This window comes from Cyanistes caeruleus, chromosome 13 (assembly GCF_971803275.1).
Source record: "Cyanistes caeruleus chromosome 13, bCyaCae1.hap1.1, whole genome shotgun sequence".
Classification (NCBI taxonomy): Eukaryota; Metazoa; Chordata; class Aves; order Passeriformes; family Paridae; genus Cyanistes; species Cyanistes caeruleus.
Window position 1 is genome coordinate 15,385,460 of NC_141713.1, and position 18,780 is coordinate 15,404,239.

General features: G+C 38.7%; 1 protein-coding gene across 34 annotated transcripts in view; it reads right to left on the minus strand.

Moving 5' to 3' along the window:
- The window catches only part of OTUD7A (OTU deubiquitinase 7A), a 109,274-nt gene that overhangs the window by 40,931 nt on the left and 49,563 nt on the right, over positions 1–18,780 (minus strand). For 10 of the 34 annotated variants that reach the window (XM_023934153.2, XM_023934149.2, XM_086849152.1 and 7 more), the window contains 3 exons: positions 15,135–15,252; positions 14,460–14,565; positions 490–622 (listed from right to left, as the gene is read on the minus strand). The gene's annotated coding sequence lies outside the window, so the exon portion shown is untranslated. Of the gene's footprint in view, positions 1–489; positions 623–14,459; positions 14,566–15,134; positions 15,253–17,105; positions 17,276–17,730; positions 17,877–18,780 lie in introns of all 34 variants that reach the window. The other 24 variants (XM_086849158.1, XM_086849137.1, XM_086849162.1 and 21 more) reach the window with 7 other exon arrangements.

Genomic DNA, 18,780 nt, shown 5'->3' on the forward strand with positions numbered 1-18,780 from the left:
TGCGCAGAACCCGCTCCTGAGGGGACACCCGGGTGACATCGGAGCCAGGGGCTCAGCCCAGCCCTGCCCCGCAGAACCCGCTGCTGAGGGGACACCGGGTGACACCGGAGCCAGGGGCTCAGCCCAGCCCTGCCCCGCAGAACCCGCTCCTGAGGGGACACCGGGTGACACCGGAGCCAGGGGCTCAGCCCAGCCCTGCCCCGCAGAACCCGCTGCTGAGGGGACACCGGGTGACACCGGAGCCACGGGCTCAGCCCAGCCCTGCCCCGCAGAACCCGCTCCTGAGGGGACACCGGGTGACACCGGAGCCACGGGCTCAGCCCAGCCCTGCCGCCGCTCCCCGCCTCCTCTGGTGCCACTCCAGCAGCAAGAGAAGCTGTAAAAGCCACCCTGCTCGGATCAGCGCTCCTGGGAAGGCTGCTGGGAAAGCTGTAAATAGACACACGCCTGATTAAAGCCACCTTTAAGCCAGTGGTTAATTTGACTTACAATAGACTTTAAATAAGAGTTCCTTGAGGCAGATGTTGGATGGGTGTTATGCTGCTGGTTTTTGGTGAGGAAAATAATCCGTTTTTGCCACAGTAGAAGGTATGAATAAGCAAAATTTTGTCCCCTGAGAAATCTGGAAGAAAAAAGAAAAAGAAGTAGTATATTAATCATTACACTTCTGCTATTTGAATAACAGTAACTGCTAAAATAGACTTTACCTTTGACCTCAGAAGCATAATGGCTACTACTCTTAATACAGATAAATTACCACATACAGTAATTTGCATTAAGAATATTACTCGGGCACAACCTAGACAATTAATAAAAGAAAGAATTATGGATGTACAAAAATATCCTTATGGCTCTCCTACATGAAAATGGCAACTTGCACTTGAAATTTCTTTTAACAGTTCTTTGTCCTAAGATTCATCAAATACAGCTTTGAAAGTTTTCTTCTCATAAACTTCCAAAATCTGAAGCAATGAACTAATGAAGAGATATCCAAGAGAAGACTCAATCAGGATAGCCTCTCTTTTTGATGAAAATAAACAAGCACATGAAGAAAAAAGGAACACCATTTCATGGGGTTTATTTCTTTTTAAAGGATACAGCGTTCCCTTTCCATATAATCTATCTCCTAAGAATAAATCCTGCTGCTTGCAAATGCATAATCCAATTACTATAAGCCTCACCTTATTATTCTAAAAGGCACTTACAATCAGTTTTACTGTTTCTGGTTTTTTAATCCAGTTGCAAAACTCATACAGTTGTAACTGGGCCCGCCCAGCCCCACCAAAACCAGGATTTAACAGCCCAAGTATTTCTATCATGGAAAAGATTCCTTCTGATAATGCTTTTAAAACAGGCAATACTATAAGAAGATCCCCAATGTTTAGGAATTTGTGAGAATTAGGATATGAAAACAGAACATAACATTATTTCTTGTTATTTCCTAAAATACACAAGTAACCAAATCTCAGTACATAATGGTTCCTATGCAAAAACTCCCACTTGTCTATGTGACAACTCAGCTGTAATATGAGTTAAGTACCTAAATTAACAAGTGTTAACTTACCCAACTGTAGCTCAGGTGTATGTGAACTAACATATAGGAGTTAATAAGATTCATACCTTCCTTTTCCTTCACTGTGACATACTTTCCTGCAAGAACTATAAATCTGACCAAAGTCAGATTCAATTCTCTGTTGGAACTCACTTATGGTTGTAGCACATCACAGATACCCTCACACTGAAGCAGATTATTTCAAAGTTGGTAACAGCATTAAAAGCATAATTTCATACATTGCACATGAAATGCAGTCAAACCACATTCGCCTGTGACCCTCTTTTATCACCCTCAGGGAACTTAAAAAAAAAGCAACTGTGAAACCCTCAACTTACAGGGGCAATTCCTAATAGCCCTTAATGCTTTCAACGGTACTTGGACTGCAGGGGATAGAAATGATCAAGTGTGAATATACCTCCACATTTCCAGCTATACGATATTAATAAACTGAAATATCCACACTATGAAACTCCTGTTAGCTATTGGGAAATAACTCAAAACTCTGATATCCAGTCCTCAAAACTGAATGATCATACTTCTGCTAAGGAGACGTAACTTCTACCGTTGCTCTGGAAATAAACAAGCAAAGTATATATTTTTTTTAACACACGTTAACAAAAAATGATCAAAACATTTTTATAGTTTTGTTCAACAGATCTGCTGCAGAGAGTAATAAACACTTTCTAACACTCTGTCTACTTCTTCTGTTGAAAGAGGACTCACCTAATGTGCTTGCAGTGAATTTTTTTTTATTCGATCACAATTTACTATTTAAACTAAAATAAAAATCATTCCATTTAGCTTGTGGTTGTAAATAAGTTATCTAAAATATTACCATGATACTGTAATGGTCAGGGCACAAGGACATGCACACAGCTCAACCCTTTACAGCCTTTCTCATGCAGCATTGGAGCTTCAGCAGTTTAAGATCAACCCTAAATACTGCTTACTCTGCTGTATTCCCCTGTGGGCCAAGAAACTGAAAAATGCTCCCTATACGACCCCAACTTGGTCTGTGACAAACTATACAAAGATATAAAAGGTCAGAATAAAATTATCATGAGATATGAAAAGGTTCAGGATGGAATTTCAGTTGTAATTATTTCAACATTCTGAGCACAAATTTTGAATTTATCTTTTACCTTTGCATGGTCCCTGCAACAGTGTCTGTGAGAAGTTAGCAAAGAAAATGAAACGCAGACTGAAAATGCTAAATACATATTGCAAACCAAAGTCAGCCTCTAACAGGTCTTTTGAAGGTAAGAGTCTGAGGCAAAATCAGCTGAGGCCAGAGATCAGAGACGTTCTTTACACTAAGAATGCATATCCACAGTAACTCTCATTTTTCCCTGTTTTCATCTGACATTTCAAAGTAGTCCATAACAAAGAGCTGAAGAAGCTTCCTCCATTCAGTTTCTAGAAACACCTCAATTCCCCAGAGTAAGGCAGCACCTCAATGATCCAACTTTTCAAAGACAAGTTCTTGAGCAGAGTCTGAAGTGCTGGCACAAACTCAGTTTCTTCTAAACCTTCGTCACTTGAAATCTCTTTATAATCACTGCATGAGAAACTTTAAGAAACCTATTGCTTTATCTATGTCCTAAGTCTGTAGAGTCTGTCACAAGTTACTGATGAAGGAAAGGATTTCTCCTCCTGCTAGAAAAAAAGTCTTACTGTGACAGTGTTCTTGCATGTGAATGTGTTTCTCCCCTTCTCGGCTTATGCCGGTTTGTCTCAGAAAATGTGTGCAGTGGATTGAGCTGACAGGGATATGAAGGCAGAGACTTAAAGGACATCAAAAGTGTTAGCAGTATGAGCTCTGTATAAATAGTCTTACTGATACAAGTCTCCAAGCATCCTTTATCTTCTTGTACACAGAGATTAGAGGAAAGCTCAAATACTTAATTGTATGTCAAGTGCACAGTCAGCGATTAAGGGTTCAGTATAGTCTTTAAAAATGGAGGCTGCAGCACATCCATGCCTTGACAGAGACAATTCAGCTGCTATTTTAAACACAAGGCTTGACTGTCTGTTACTCTGCATGTTACATTGTTCCTCGCATCAAGGCAAAACACATAATGGTGATTTTTCCTCATTCCTCTTAAAAATACTGATCCACTCAATTGGTTCATCCCACAGCTTCAGTGACAGACTGATGAGAAAGTCCTCTCGCTTACAAGTACCCTAAAAATAGCAGCAGGATTGAACTTCTGAAATTGAGACGATGCACAAAAAGCAAGTCCTTGTAAGTCCTTAGGTGCACATAAGATAGAAAGAATAGCAAGCTATAAGCAGGCATTCGTTTAACATGCTGGAATATCGGCTCGGTGTGTGCTGAGCTAAATGAGCTGCAGCAGGAAAAACACACACACACACACAATGCAGCAAAACAGAACTGGGTAATTTCCCCCCAACCCTGAGACTCCCACCCTTATTTCTGTGAAACATGATGTTCCTCAGTTACTGCATTTAATTTAGAAAATGAAACTAAGAATAATAGAAGACTTAATTCATTTTCATCCTAAAAAACCCTATCGTTAAATATGATCTCCAAGATTTTAAAACAGCTAAAGATACAAATGAGGAAATACAGATTTGAGACCTGCATCTAGAATGATTAATTTCACAGCATTTTGAAGATATGTAATGTAAGTATAGCAACTGTGTTTCACTTAGACTACATAAGTAATTGAAAGTCCTGCAGTAGGAAAGGCATTCAACGAAATGAATGTGAAATTATCTAGTATTAAGAATGGCTGTTCATCAGAATTATTTATTTTTTTAAATGCCCTAAACAATAAGAAAAATCCCTCTTTCATTTAGTTAAATAAATTTGGTAACACAGACAATTTTCTCTAGCCATAAATAAGTTGCAACTACCTCTATGGTTATGATTTTTCCTGTAATTCAGGCAATATGAAAAACAATAATTAATAGGAAATACTCAGGCTAAACAAGGTGAATTAAAAGTTGATGAATCAAGGAAACTGTTATAAGGAAACATGCAGCAGAATTGTACACACAAAAAAAGCAACAGCAACTAACAGATATTCCAAGTTTGATGTTAAAATAGCCTATTTTCTGACCAAGATCAACAGGATTAATGGATATTCATCATCTCTAAGAGGTAGCCCATTAGTTCTAATTGCCACTGTCGTCATCATCTATTATTGCATTCTATGGAAAAGCAGGACACGGAATTAAATAGCACTGTACAAACTAAGAAATTCATAATGCCAGGAAAAAACATATGGAAAAGGCTATTGTTTGCAAAATAGAGCCTGGAGGTGGGGGAATAAAACCCTTCACTACACTGAATATTAATGTCTACAGGCAACAACAACAAAAAAATAACAGTGCCTGTATTTTTTTAACTTATGTACCAAATTCACATATGAAAAGAGCACCTGTAAACTAAATGAAGAACAATCTCTTCTGAAACAAAAAGCTTGTTGTGAACTCCCAGACAGGAAAAAGAGAGGAAAATACAAAAGAATTTGCAGTCTCCTTGAGCCTTAGCTGACAAACATGATGACAACATCACTCTGAGGAATTAGGACATATTTGTAGAGCTTACTGCAAGCTTCAGCACATAAATATCTTTCAGTTTAATCTGCTGCAGAGAAAAATATTTTTATATTTTTTTAAACATATGAAATTGAATTCTGAAAGGATTTCAGAAATACCTGTATTTTTCCCTGCATTTTGTCATAAAAGTCTTGGAAAACTGATAGGAACATTAAAAAAAATCCTTTAAGCTTTCCAAAAAACTATTCTCTTTCATACATTTATTATTTTTTCTTTATTTTAAAGACATTGATCAAACTCCTCTGCTTTGCTGCTGATCAGAAGCCAGATGCATAGCAAAGCTGATTGGGAATTGTTGCTGATTATTTTTAGAAACAAATGTTTCAGCACTTTGGACAATACCCACTGTCAATTTATTAGAAATTATTCAAAAACTCATGGCAGAAAATGGCTCTGCCTGACTAGCAGGGCTGTTTATTAGCCAGAAATGCAAGGAGGAGAGAGAGAATTCTGTGACTGTTGGTTCAGAACAAAAAGTTGTGGATGTGGAGCAGGAACGATTTCAATGAAGATCTTTAAGTTCATTTGGGTTTTATATGAAGCATGAACGGCTGTGTGGGAGGGAGGGAAAGAGAGAAAATCATGATTTGATGCAGCAAGTTGGTCCCACAACAACAGAACAGTAGTGTTTGGGAAGACAGATGCTCAACAGACAGACAAGACTATAAACCACACAAAAGGAATTTTAAAAAACCCAACAAACCCCACCAAAAACAAACAAAACAAAACCCTCAAACCCCCAAAACAAAAAGCCCAACCAAGACAAGGAGGAAAAAAAAAAAAAAAGAAAAAGAGTTTCCTTGAAACCAGTTCTTCCATCACCTGCAAAAAACCCAACTATATGAACTTTACAGGTGGGTGGCTTAAGGAGTGACCAACCACAGTGCAAGAAGCAAGACTCTCATTTCCCCTGCTTAGCTTTGCAAAACCTATTTGAAAAAATGATGGCTTTATTTTTTATGTCAGTCACTTTGCACTAAATCAGTCAGTCTGCTAAACAGGCAATATGTGCTGTGTGTTTAACCTCAGCCAGCAGCCCAGCCCCACGCAGCTCCTCGGCAGCTCCCCCTCCAGGACCAGGATGAGAACTGGTAAAGGTAAAAGCTGGAAAACTCCTGGGTAGAGATTAAGATAGTTTAACAGAGAGAGCAAAGTAAAACAAGGAATCAGTTCAGTGCTTCCCATGGTTGAGCAGATGTTCAGCCATCCTCAGGAGGGCAGGGCCCTATCACACAGAATGGTGGCTCAGGGAGACAAAAACCATCACTCCAAATGTCTCCCCCTTCCTTCTTTTTCCCCCACTTTATATACTGGGCATGATGTCACAGGGTCTGGAACATCCCTGTGGTCAGTGGGGGTCACCTGTCCTGGCTGTGTCTCCTCACAGCCTCCCCTGCACCCCCAGATCTCTCCCCAGCCTGGAAGTAGGAAAAGGCCTTGGCTCTGTGTGAGCCCCACTCAGCAATGACAAAAACATCTCTGTATCATCAACCCTGTGTTCAGCATGAATCCAAAACACAGGCCTATGCCATACAGTGTGAAGAAAATTAACTCTAGCTCAGCCAAAACCAGCAGGCATGCAATATTCACTCACTTGAGCCAGCTTTTCTCTTATGTACAAATGTTTGTGAAAAACACCTCGCTTTTCCGTTTGCTGAACCAGTTGATTAACCAGCAGTGTTCTCCATTTCATGACCAGCAGAATGAGCTCATTTCTTGGAGCTGCAGTCAGTACACACTGAAAAGCAAACTATCTGTGGGGAGTTCATGATACTTGGAAATGTAAAAAGGTAAAAGCTGAACTTTACCCAGTTGATAATAAATTGGTTTTTCAAGCACTAGCTTCAAAGTAAAAGTGGTATGTCAAGAAAATAATAAGGTCACCACCATCAAACAGTCAAATATTTAAACTTGAATCAGAACTAAACTCATGCCACTAGTATTTGTGTTTTAATTAATATAGAAATGGATCTGCTTATGTGCATTGTAATATACTCAGAAACTACACAGCAGCTACTGTTTTCTTATGTATAACAATAATGTTTTCTGTGATGATGATCTCTATAGACTGGAGACTTCAAATAAAAGGAAGAAAAAAAATACCACTTCCATAAATAGATTTCATCCAAAAGAGATTTAGTTGCAAAGAACTTCTTGGGCAATTTCAAACAGTCCTGAATATGACCTGTGAATTTTTACAAAGCACACGTGACTGAATATCCACTCCACATATACAAATCCACATCTGCCTGATTAAATTAGACCATCAGTCTCCTGAAGTAAAGCCACAGCCAAATGGCCCAAAGTTAAACAAACTATCTCCAGCAGGAGGTTGAAAATCTGGCTCTGTACCTTCTTTGTAATTCAAATGATAGAATTGAAGCTCTCAAACAGAAAGACATTAAGAGAATTTATATTATAATTGCAATTGCTACTTAGAGATAAGCAGTAAATGTTCCCATAATACTTTACCTCTGGAAAGTCAGACACTTAATAGAGTATCACTCCAGCCTATGTCACCCCTGAAAGCTGACCTTGGAAATCTTCCTGTCCTATCAGGCTTTCTACAAACTACAAGAATTTACTAAGGGTCAGATTTGCTCACATTGTTCTCAGTTTTTCCCATGAACTTCTCCATCCATTAAACCCTGAGATGAAGGCACACACATCTACGGGAGCAAAGCCTTCAGAAAGGGTCTTTTTTTTCCACGTGCAGACAAAAAGGTAAGGACTGAAATGTCGCTAGTGGACACAAAACAGGAATGTAGATTCAATCACTACAGCCAAGGTTTCATCCCAAGGAGGCAGAAGCCTTTATTTCAGGGTTTTAAAGCTGGTTTTATAAGGTGTTCTGATACAGGTTTAACATGATTGGTAAAGGAACAACACCTCTCTCATCCCATTGGTGGGACAAGAGAAAAACACATTCAGAACATCTGTACACCACTGTTTTGGGAACCAAAAACCTCTTCACAAAACAGTCCTTGAGAGAGAAAAGTTTCCCAAAAGACTTTCCCTTGGGAAACAGGTCAGCCACTGACAGGCTGAAAACTCTTCTCAGGCTCAGAAAATCATGTCCACACTGAAGCTGTAGTGTATCTGGTTTCTTACTGGAGAAACCTGGCTGAAAAAATACCTGAACTGCTGGAACTGTATCACTTGCCTTTCTAACACAGAACAGCAGCAGTGAAGTAATGTTTGTAATGGAAAGATTGTAGACAGGTTGATAGACTCACCATGCCTTGGCTGAGCAGGAAAATGGACAGCAGGAATTGCTCTGAAGAGTGCTAATGTGCTAAGGAAGAGCAGGGAGGAACTTCAGTGTTTTTCCTTCTCCTGCATCTGTTTTCTAAACAGCCTGAAAAAAACACTGAAAACTTTTTCAGCTCCTTGCTCATTGTAGCTAGAGGTGTAAAGATGAAATTTGGGGCTTAACTTTTAGAGTACTTTTGCTCTCCCTTCTAGGCCTTGGAAACTTTCTCCTAGGCATTGCTAATCTGGCTATGATGTCAAACAGCAAAATGTATATGCTATGTACTCTGAAGAGAAATAAACAGAAACACTTAGGCCTTATACATCATTTGCAATGTGCCACAGCACTTCAGTGAAGATAAAACATACAGGATTCTTGCAGAAGGCCTTAAAAATAGAAAAACAGCCTTGTGATTGTGAAAGCTAGGAATAAAGTTAATTACAATGGTACATCAGAAGCTGAACTAACAAGCATAAGCATGATAAGCCACATACAGTCCTGTGATCTTCCAAATTTATAAATAGCTCCAACATTTTTCAGAAATAGAAGGCAGATCTCAATGCTGAAGGCGCCAAACTCTTCAGTTTTATCTGGACCCATCTATCTACTTTTGGTTAATAACAACACGCAAGGAACAACACGGTGCAAGGCACACTTAGTATCTGTGAATTCACAGAATGAATAAACCAGTTCCATGTGTAGAAAACTTATTTGGGAAATCTTATCAGTTTTGCAGGAAATTGTTCTGCAAGCAGCAGAGAGAAGGAAGCATCATATTCTTTGGATTTCTGTCCTCTAATATCCTAAACTTGTGCAGCCACCAGCACATCCCAGAGTTAGCCCAGGCACGTGTATGTACTTCTGTCAAACAGTGTAAAAAAAAGTACTGCTCTAATTTCAGGGATTTTTTTTTTTCTCCACCAGCCAAACTTTCACAAAATAGACAACTGGCTTCCTCTTGGGGGGCACCTCCTCTCTGTGATGCTTTAATTGTCACAAGAATCAAAATTGTATCCAATTGCCTCATGACAGTATTGAGCAATCCCGCAGATGCTTTCAGAATCAATGAAAAAAATATTTAAATGATTTATTGTATGCAGTAAAATCTCTGTTAACAACAATTGCTGAAAAGAGTGTAAATCTCTCTTAATTTCTGCATAAAGGGAAAGATCATTCTCTCACAAAATAAAATACCTCACCATAAAAATTCATCCAAATACTCACATAACTTTTCAACCAAGATATTTTAATAAGACATTCTTTTAATCCCTGCCTGTTTAATAAGACAAATAAGACATTTGGTAGTTTATTATACCACCAGTGCACAATTCATTTTTGTAGCACAGCAACAATAAATAACACAAATGAAACAGTCAAATCTCACAGCCTCCAGTGAAACAGTATTTGGAATACAATTACATTGGTACACATCTTGCAAAAGATGTAGACTCAGTTTCAAATTTAGCAAAATGTGACCAGGAAATAAGTGCCTGGGACTTCACCACAGTGTTTGTTTGACCCTTTTCAGTCTTGAACTTTACTATTTGCCAGAAGCTGTTTCAGCTTATAAGAGTGTTCAGGCTCCTCTAGTGCTCTGTAAAGAATTAACTGCTCCATCAAGAGATGCTTTTAGAATCTTGCTGGTCTAATTTACGCTGTAACTTATTTTAGTTACTCAAAACTTTATTCTCTCTGGGCAAAGCTTCCCAAGATTTTAAACATCCATGTGAAACAAATGATGTGTTTTCCATGCTTTAAATATACAGAAGTAGCTCCAAAGAAATGTGAGAGGAGATTATTTACTTGGAAACAAGGTATTACCTGTCTTCTCTATGACACTGGCTTTCTTCTTTTAGCAATACAAACAGTGCCAGATTCTCCAGCCATATGCTCTCTGCCCTTATATACATTAAAAACACTGAGAGATCAGGTATGGATAGCTTTGGTCTAATTTAGTAAAATCCTTTCTGGCTTTGCAGAAAAACCACAAACCATGACAAAACCGCATTAATGTACCCATAAATAAGACTAAATGGACTTAGGCTGACCCATAATTTAGTTGTGCAATACTACAACTCCACTAGAAAACCATGCAGCATCTAGAACAGATGGACATATTTATTTCAAACCATTCTGACTTTAAAGGTTTAACACATTAGAAATTAAAGGGTTTCTAAGCACCTTATGTAAAATAGTAATACCTCAAGAGAGACAAAGATCATACTTCCATCATGCAGCCGCTGTCTCTATTTTTGTCTGCAGACACCATGCTAATATGCACATCATATTATTAACAGCAAAACCAATGGAATAGAAATTCTCATGGACTTAATGCTAAGTAACTATAAAAGGTGTGTATAAATACTATCAAAGTATACTGCATCAAATACTTCTAATGTATTCTTCTACTGGTCTATGTTGTTAATTTTCATGGATTATGATTCTTAGACTAAGATATATTTCTGTACAATGACAGGATCTTGCTCTAAACTGAACCAGTCCATATTTTTAAATTAAATTATATCCTGATGGTTAGATTGTCCAGCGAGAACATTTTTTTAAAGGGTACATTTAATTCTTTTCACCCAGGTCGAGAACTACCTACCTCATAAAAATAAGTTTAGTGTGAAAAAGAAATCTTCAAGACAAACAAAAATTTCCTGAAATTCCATGAGAAATTACCTTGGACAGTACTGGCTAGGAGAAGAAATACACTGGCCTGAAAATCTCTGTGAAGTTTGTGCTTAAGAGATATGGATTCAGTGGTAAAAAACAGGATTTAAACAGTTTGTGCAAAACAGAATGAATCTCATTTCTCATTGTGGAATAGGACTCAGAATTATTTTACTCTACTTCTAATATATAGCAGAAGTAATTCGATCTCATGAGAACTGAGTAAATGAATTTAGTTCACACTGACAAAATAAGTGATGAATGCTGTAAAGGCATGTAGCAGAGGTAAAGAGCACTAACTAGAATGTTTATGTTTTCTGTATCTCCATGTTTGCACTCCGTCACATTATGTACCTCACACCATAACAATATTTTTGCTATTATGTAATGTAATTGTCTGATAATAGACAGTTATTAAAATAACCAATCCAACTAGAAATTAAATCTGAGAATGACAGAGCATTGCCTGTAATTACAACGCAGTTCTACTTCCACCCACGTTAGGCAGAGCTGCCCAAGTATCCTAATTCAGCAGTTAGTCTTTATTAATTGTATCTTAATGAGGATTACTAGGATAAATTCAATATTGAAATTCAGACTATAATCAAATGGTACATTATCTTAAATCAGCCTAAAATGAACAGTAACTGTCAAATGATGAATTCAAGAGTAAGCTGCCTGTAGTGGTAGGTATTAAGTCCCAGTTACTTGCAAAACCAAATGCCACTGCTCTATAATAAGCCAACTTCTGTAAAAATACTACCACAGCAACAACCAAGATGGCACTTAAATAAAATGGAATAACATTTGTGTCTCATCACTCTGACTACAAGTTATAGTAACTGCATCAGAAAATTAAAAGTGATAACCACCTCCTCACTACAGGAAAGTTCTGGGACATGGCCTACATCCCAAAGAAGGCAGTTTCCTAACAACTCGTAGGCAGGAGTTTGTTGTGCTTTGAGTGATGCTGTCACCAGCCCTGCTGGAAAAAGCAGCTGCCTAATGCAGATGTGTGGAACAAACTAGAACCTGGAAATTCCTCTGCAAAGGAGAAGCGTCTGGGAGGCACTGGGAGGAAGGGTGAGAGATACTTGGGCTTATTTAAAAGCCAGAACCCCACCTTGCTCAAATAGACACTGAGCTTAGTAGGACCTGAAGGGCTCTCACAGTTCAAGACAACACAGCAGCAGCTGTGGCTTGAAGATTTAGCCATCTAAAGCAGGGCACCAAGGGACACACAAAGAAATTAAGTTCTGTGAAGTTGGTAAAAGGAATATACAAGAAGGATCTATTTTTACAAAAACAATTAATAGCTTAAAAGAGACTTATACCATTTTAAAAGATTTATGCAAGGTGGAATAATAGATAATTGAATTCTTTTTGCTTCAAGTCTGCAGATTCCTTGGTCTACTCTGATTTTTCACTCTGCTAGACCTTAAAAACCAAAATCAAACAGAAGTATACAGTAGAATTAGGCTATTCAGATACACCAACAAGATACATTGGATAAATTTGACTTAGATTAGATACATAATATTTAGTAGTATATACAGGGCTAACCAGCATTACCTGAAATCAAGGTTGAAGAAGGTAAACCACATGAGCCATGCAATGTTACAACTTCTGAGAACCAAACTGAGAATTTTTTCAGTTGAATTAGGCACAAAATGAGTCAAGATTAGAGTCTGATTTGTCTTATGCAGCCACTGCTTATCTCTATTTGACTACTATCCCTAGAAAAGAATGGAATTCACTGGAGACACTGCCCCAAATAAATAATCACTTATAAAAGATTAAAGAAGCCATTAACATGGATTGACTTTGTCCCAGCAGAACAGAGCAATGCAATCTGTTCAGTGCTGGTGATCTGGCAAGGGCAAATCAAAGTAGTCTGACACCCAAGTAGAGAGACAGGAACTCGCACATGCTGAGAGCAGTGTCCAAACTCACAAGGACTTCTGAAGTGACAATGGCTCCAAAGGAAAAATTCTATATTCAACACATGGATACAGCTGCTTCTCCATGATCAAAATGGATACTTATACAATTCTCAGCAAGAATCACAAAGATTTTACTAATACTATACTTAATCCTCAAAAGCTTAAATAAAATCCAGTATGCACAGAGGAGAGTGGAGCTTGGAAAAAAATTGTGCATCAGCTATAGAGAGAAGTGATGAGCTCAGCAATAGTTCAAGAGCCTTAAGACAGTTTGGAACATCAAGTCCCACTTCTGAAAGGAAGAGACAAAGAATCTGTGTTCAAGCAGAGACAGACATGGAATCTACGTTCAAGCAGAGACCTCTGGCAGTCAGATACAAAAAAACCCCACAACACCCCAAAAAAAAAGTCCCCAAAACAACAAAGGAACTGGAGAAATTAGTGCTTGAAAGTAAGAAAGATTTGTGAATTCTAACTTTGCTTTTTTCCTTATCCACATACAATCCAGTCTGTTTACAAGCATTTGGTATGAAGGTCTGCTTGAAAGTAAACATTTTTCAGAAGATACTGCATTTGTTTTTGTTTAAATTAGTCCTGAATTAATTCACAACTGTCATATTTGTAGATGCACAAGTGCTTAGGCCTGAGTGCAGTATGTGGGAACACTGCCCAGAAGCTTGAACACCTGTACAAGGTACTGAGATGATGTGAAAACTGAGGTAACACAAAAGTGGAAGTCTGGGAAAATCTGGAGAAATGAAGGCAAGACATGAGAAAGAATTATCATGAAGAAGAGGGAGAAGGACAATGTTTCTATAGCAAACTGTGTTTCATTACTTTCTATTGCGGTTGAGAAAGTTCTTTGCAGTGAATTTCAAACCCAAGGTTAAGCTTCAAAATTAGAAACAAATCCATTAAATGAAGATACCAGTGCATACAGAATGCCCATGCTGCAGTGCTAGGGACTGTCAGGAGTTCTCCTTCACAATCATGGTGAACAATGACGGAAAACATCATCTGTAGTAATGGAGAATTAATATCCATGGCGTATTTTAGAGTGAATTTAGCAACTCAAAATTAAAAATACAGTTCCCATGTACTTGATTTTAGTATAATGTTCAAGACAGATGCTGTGGATCCAAATCAAAGCTACAGACCAGTTTCTCATACTTTTCATGTGTACATGGTAGAGAGCAATTATTTTCAGCTCCACTCAATTTGCTGCTTTCATTTGCTGAAGGTCCTCCCTAGCACTTTCATGGATCTCATGTGGCAGGGGAGGCAAAAGCAGTAGGGAAGAACCTCTCAATCCATCACTGCTGCCAAAGAAGTGTTATGTGCAACATGCTTCCAGGGAAGATAAGAGTTCTGTGTGAACGGTTTGGTTTAAGCAATGTAGCAACACTGAGAAGCTCTACAGCAAAAGCAGGGACAAAATCTGACTCACCATGATAGGTTCTGCTTGAAAAAGTCTCCCTTCTCTCCTGCATGCCCTAACTCATTTTGGTGAAGCAAACGAGGCAGGCATCCACACCAGCAAGCCCACCTTCTCCCTGGAGGAAGGACAGAGAAGTCAGCAAGAAAAAGGCAACTCAGAGCAGGTGAATATCAGCTAGACAGCAGCTATTCAGTAAACAATGCTCTGTCCACTGCCCTGACCAAGGGGGGGTCACTCTGGGCATCTTCTGTTCAAGCCTCACAATGGGTTATTACACCATGTTATTACAGAATGAACTGCTAAGAAATACAAAAGCAAAGAACTGAGCCCCAAACAGCTTCTGCAGTGACACATCAACTGCAGCATCAGTGCAGTTGTCTAACATGGACATGATATGGATGATTTTAGGAACTTATGCAGCATCCAAGCTTTAGGAAACACAGATAAAGGTTCATTTAATGAGTAACAATGTATCATCCATCAGCTCTGTGTAGCCACAGGCAACAGGCATGCTGGTAGCCTGTTAATAATTTTAGTCGGTTTCTTTGGTTGGTTACACTTAATTGTTGTCAAGAAGAAAACAAAAATTTTTTTTACGTCACTACATCATTATGCTCAGCATTCCAAAACAACTACTACTAGATGTTGATTTGAGGGGTGGAGGGGATGTTGATAGCTACTCACAGGAATGAGGTAGGTAGGCCCCTTTTTCTGTTTCTAATATGTTTGCCTATTTAGGAAGGCAAGAGGCAACTGTCCAGCTGATTTACTTCTGATTTTGAATCTCTACAGTATCATGTGCCTGTGAGGATGGAGAGAAGAGCAGAATAAGTTTTACACTTTTATTCCAAAAGTGACATTAATTTACTGTTCTGTATCCATTTGTCATATCCACTACACAATCTGACCCTGGAATACTTCTCTGTAGTACTATTGTGGAAAAAACAATTCTATGCTATTTACATCAGCAGCTTCTCAGGAATCCAGCCCCCTTTCCCTTTGGTTTAGATAAACAGAGGAAATACACCTCAAAATCCAGTTTAGAGGGCTGATTTTCTACCAGTTTGACCAGCACTGTCAGTGGTAGAACTGAGTCAAATAGTCTAGTAGATCAAATACATTTAGTTCCTTACTACTTATAAAAAATTCACCTGCAGTTTGAAAATTACTCATTTTGTTCAAAAAAACCAATATGATTTTTTTAAAAAAGAACAGTATCCCCAAAACCAACAAGCACTGCAGACTGATCTAAAAGAATTCTCAGTATTAATTAAATTACCCATGAAGCATAGACCCAAGTGGTTTAATGAGCTTTATCTCAAGTGTTTTGCATCCTGACTAGATACATGAGCATGTTGTAATTTATACAGCTTTAATCTGCTTTACCTGCTAAGAGAGCAAAAATGATCTGCACATACTCTTATTTTACAGCCTGTTTATCAATACTGTAACCAAATGTCATTTTTTTCTCTGACACTGACTAAATATTGCTTCTCTATTAGTCTATGCACCATTAATCAAAGCCTTCCATGTGTGCTGTTCCTAGAGAGCTGTGAGAGCGCAGCAGCCTAGCAGGATGAGAGGGCACCAGGGCAGCACAGCAGCATTACTGGTAAGGACTACTCAGAGTGCCACTGTCCGTCAAAGTGCCCCTTGGTCTCTCTGAAGGCCCAATAAAAAGAGCTGTTCCAATTGCAGAAGTTAAAAGAGAGCCAGAACAGATTTCTCTCTAGATAGCAAAAACCTGAAGGAAAAAATTAATAGATAAGGGGCTGCAGAGAATAGTCTCTTGTGGTTTCTTTACCTCCTGTTAACACCATGCCTGTATGTCTGAATGCATCCACTAGGTAATATAACAGAGGTTAGGAAAATGGGAGAAAGAATACCAGTGTCATCCTAATTGGGTTTAATTCTTATGACAGCACAAACAATGGGTATGGAGATACAAAACGTGTCTTTCAATGAAGAGGCTAGAGCAAAAGCCACAGCTTCTTACAAGTGTGAACTACAGATTTAAATGAAATCGTAATTGCCAATACAAGCAATGAATTTGACCTCAGTATTCAATTCCACATTCAACTATTCTATGATTCATCCATAATGAAAGAAAAACAAATGGCACTGGAGTCAAACTGAAACAATCACAAGAAAATTTTCTGGAAAGAACATGAAACATTTACAGTAAGTTCCTATAAAGGTTATTAATACTTTCAAAATTCAGCCTGACTCTTGTTTATGGCATAACCAAAATGTGGCAATCTCTGATGACTCATGAAGGTTTTGGTGACAGAAGCAGTGTCACCAAGATATTGGGAAGCTTTCTGTACATTCCCTTTAGCTCCCAGAGTATGTGTCATTTTGAGGCAGCTGTCTGGTTATGTGTCAGCATCTGCAGTAACAGCATGAAGTAACAGAAAACACAGCAAATGTTTGACTGGTCAAAAACTAGGGACACCTTTTTACAAGGGAAAACTCTCTTTTTAAGACCTGCACACTACACATTTATCACAAAAAGCAAAGGCACTTTTCCAGGCCCATGCTGGAAAGATACCAAATCTCAACTCTCAGGTTTATCAATTATCTACATTCATCTTCTGAAATAAAATAGATACAATCTGAATTGAACCAACAATGGATGTTATTCCCAGTCTCCACCTGTCTGCCTTATAGCATTTTCCCAGCAAAAGTAGTCTGCACTGACTCAAAGGTGATGCTAACACTCAGAAGACCTGAACAGGTGGATTCCTCTTCCTTCTCTGCACCACTGGTTTGGGCCATCTGGTGACACCTGCTCTGGTGATTGTCTGAGGGGTCTGTAAATATGACTGAGAAATAAATACAAGATCATGAAGCTTGTTTTTGCCTCCCCAAAACTGTGAACACCTACACTTTATTGAAAACATTCATCTTGTAAAAACACTATTAAATAAGTAGCTCTTTTTTCCTCTAGCCACTGAAAGCTCAGAATTCTCAAATTAATGGGAATGTATGTCCTTCATTGATTCATTCCTAGGTGGCAGAAGATGAATGACTTTTGACATGTATATTCCTAATTTCTGATGATTTCTAGTTAACTTATCTGCCCTAAATTTCTGAGAAAAAGCTATTTCTGAGTCTTATACACATGCAAGCCCCCAACAGTAACTGAAAACCATCACAGATCAACTTACAGCCATATAGACACTTCAGTGGGGGGCTGAACTAGGAAAATCTATTGCTAGAGAGCTGCACAAATTTCAGCAATTCAGTGGAGTGTACTGCAGCTAACAGAACTACCTACCCTTCTGAAAGAATACAAAAGCAAACACTTGTTGCTCTCTTACACTCTGCACCAACCATCCAGTTTGCTGACTTCACAGGAAAACACAGCTTCACCCTTCCTGGTGTTTTTACAATACTTCATCAACTTCATAGGGACAGCTTCACCTTTACAAATAATAAAAGCAATTTCACTTTTAAAAAATAATAATTTATTAACTGCAAAGCATACCTCTGGATACAAAACCTGACAAGCTCCCAACCTAACACTAGACCACACAGTATACAGGGATTCCTACAGACTCACAGCACAAAGTGCAATCTCCTATTGATTTCAGCTTCATCTCATGAGACCCATTTTCCTTTAAATCCTATTTCACCCAATAAAGCCATTTTCCAATCGCCACTCTCCTGATAATGCTAAAAAAAAACCCAAACCAAACCTGACTTAGAGGTTAGTGAAAGCTTCTCGTAAAAACTGGGCACCTGCTACTGCTTTATAAAGTTAAAGAACTATTGTTTCCTCCTCAATCAGCTTCTTGGAACTGAGGATTGAGGGAGAAGCGGGGACAATGGCCTGGCTCCCCACCATGGCACAGCTGAGCCATGGGAAGGGCAGGGGGCTGCCCTCAAAGAACCACTCGGGTGGTCCATCTGTGCCTGTCTAGGATTCTTCTGGCAGCTTCTCGGGGGTGAGATGTGGGCAGGAGGAAGAGTGGAGCATCAAAGAATGGAGCACCAAAAGATGCACAAATCTGTGCTTTCCTCAGAGATTGCTTCTACACCATGAAATAACAGCAGAGACAGCCTGACCTCTGTGCAAGGGAAAGCAATTAAGGAAAAAGAAAAATGACTAAGGGAAATTCTCCCTATGATTTAATGAAAGCTGTGTGTCTGCGTAAGAATGTATCTTGAACCACAGGCAATAACCCTTCAATCACTCAAAATAGGTACCTATAGCCCATATGTCATTGAAGATTTTCCAAAAAACAATTACTCAAAATCCCTTTAGAGGAAAACCAAAAGCTATGAAACCATCTTTCTTGTTTTTCAGAGATGCTCTAAGTGGAAA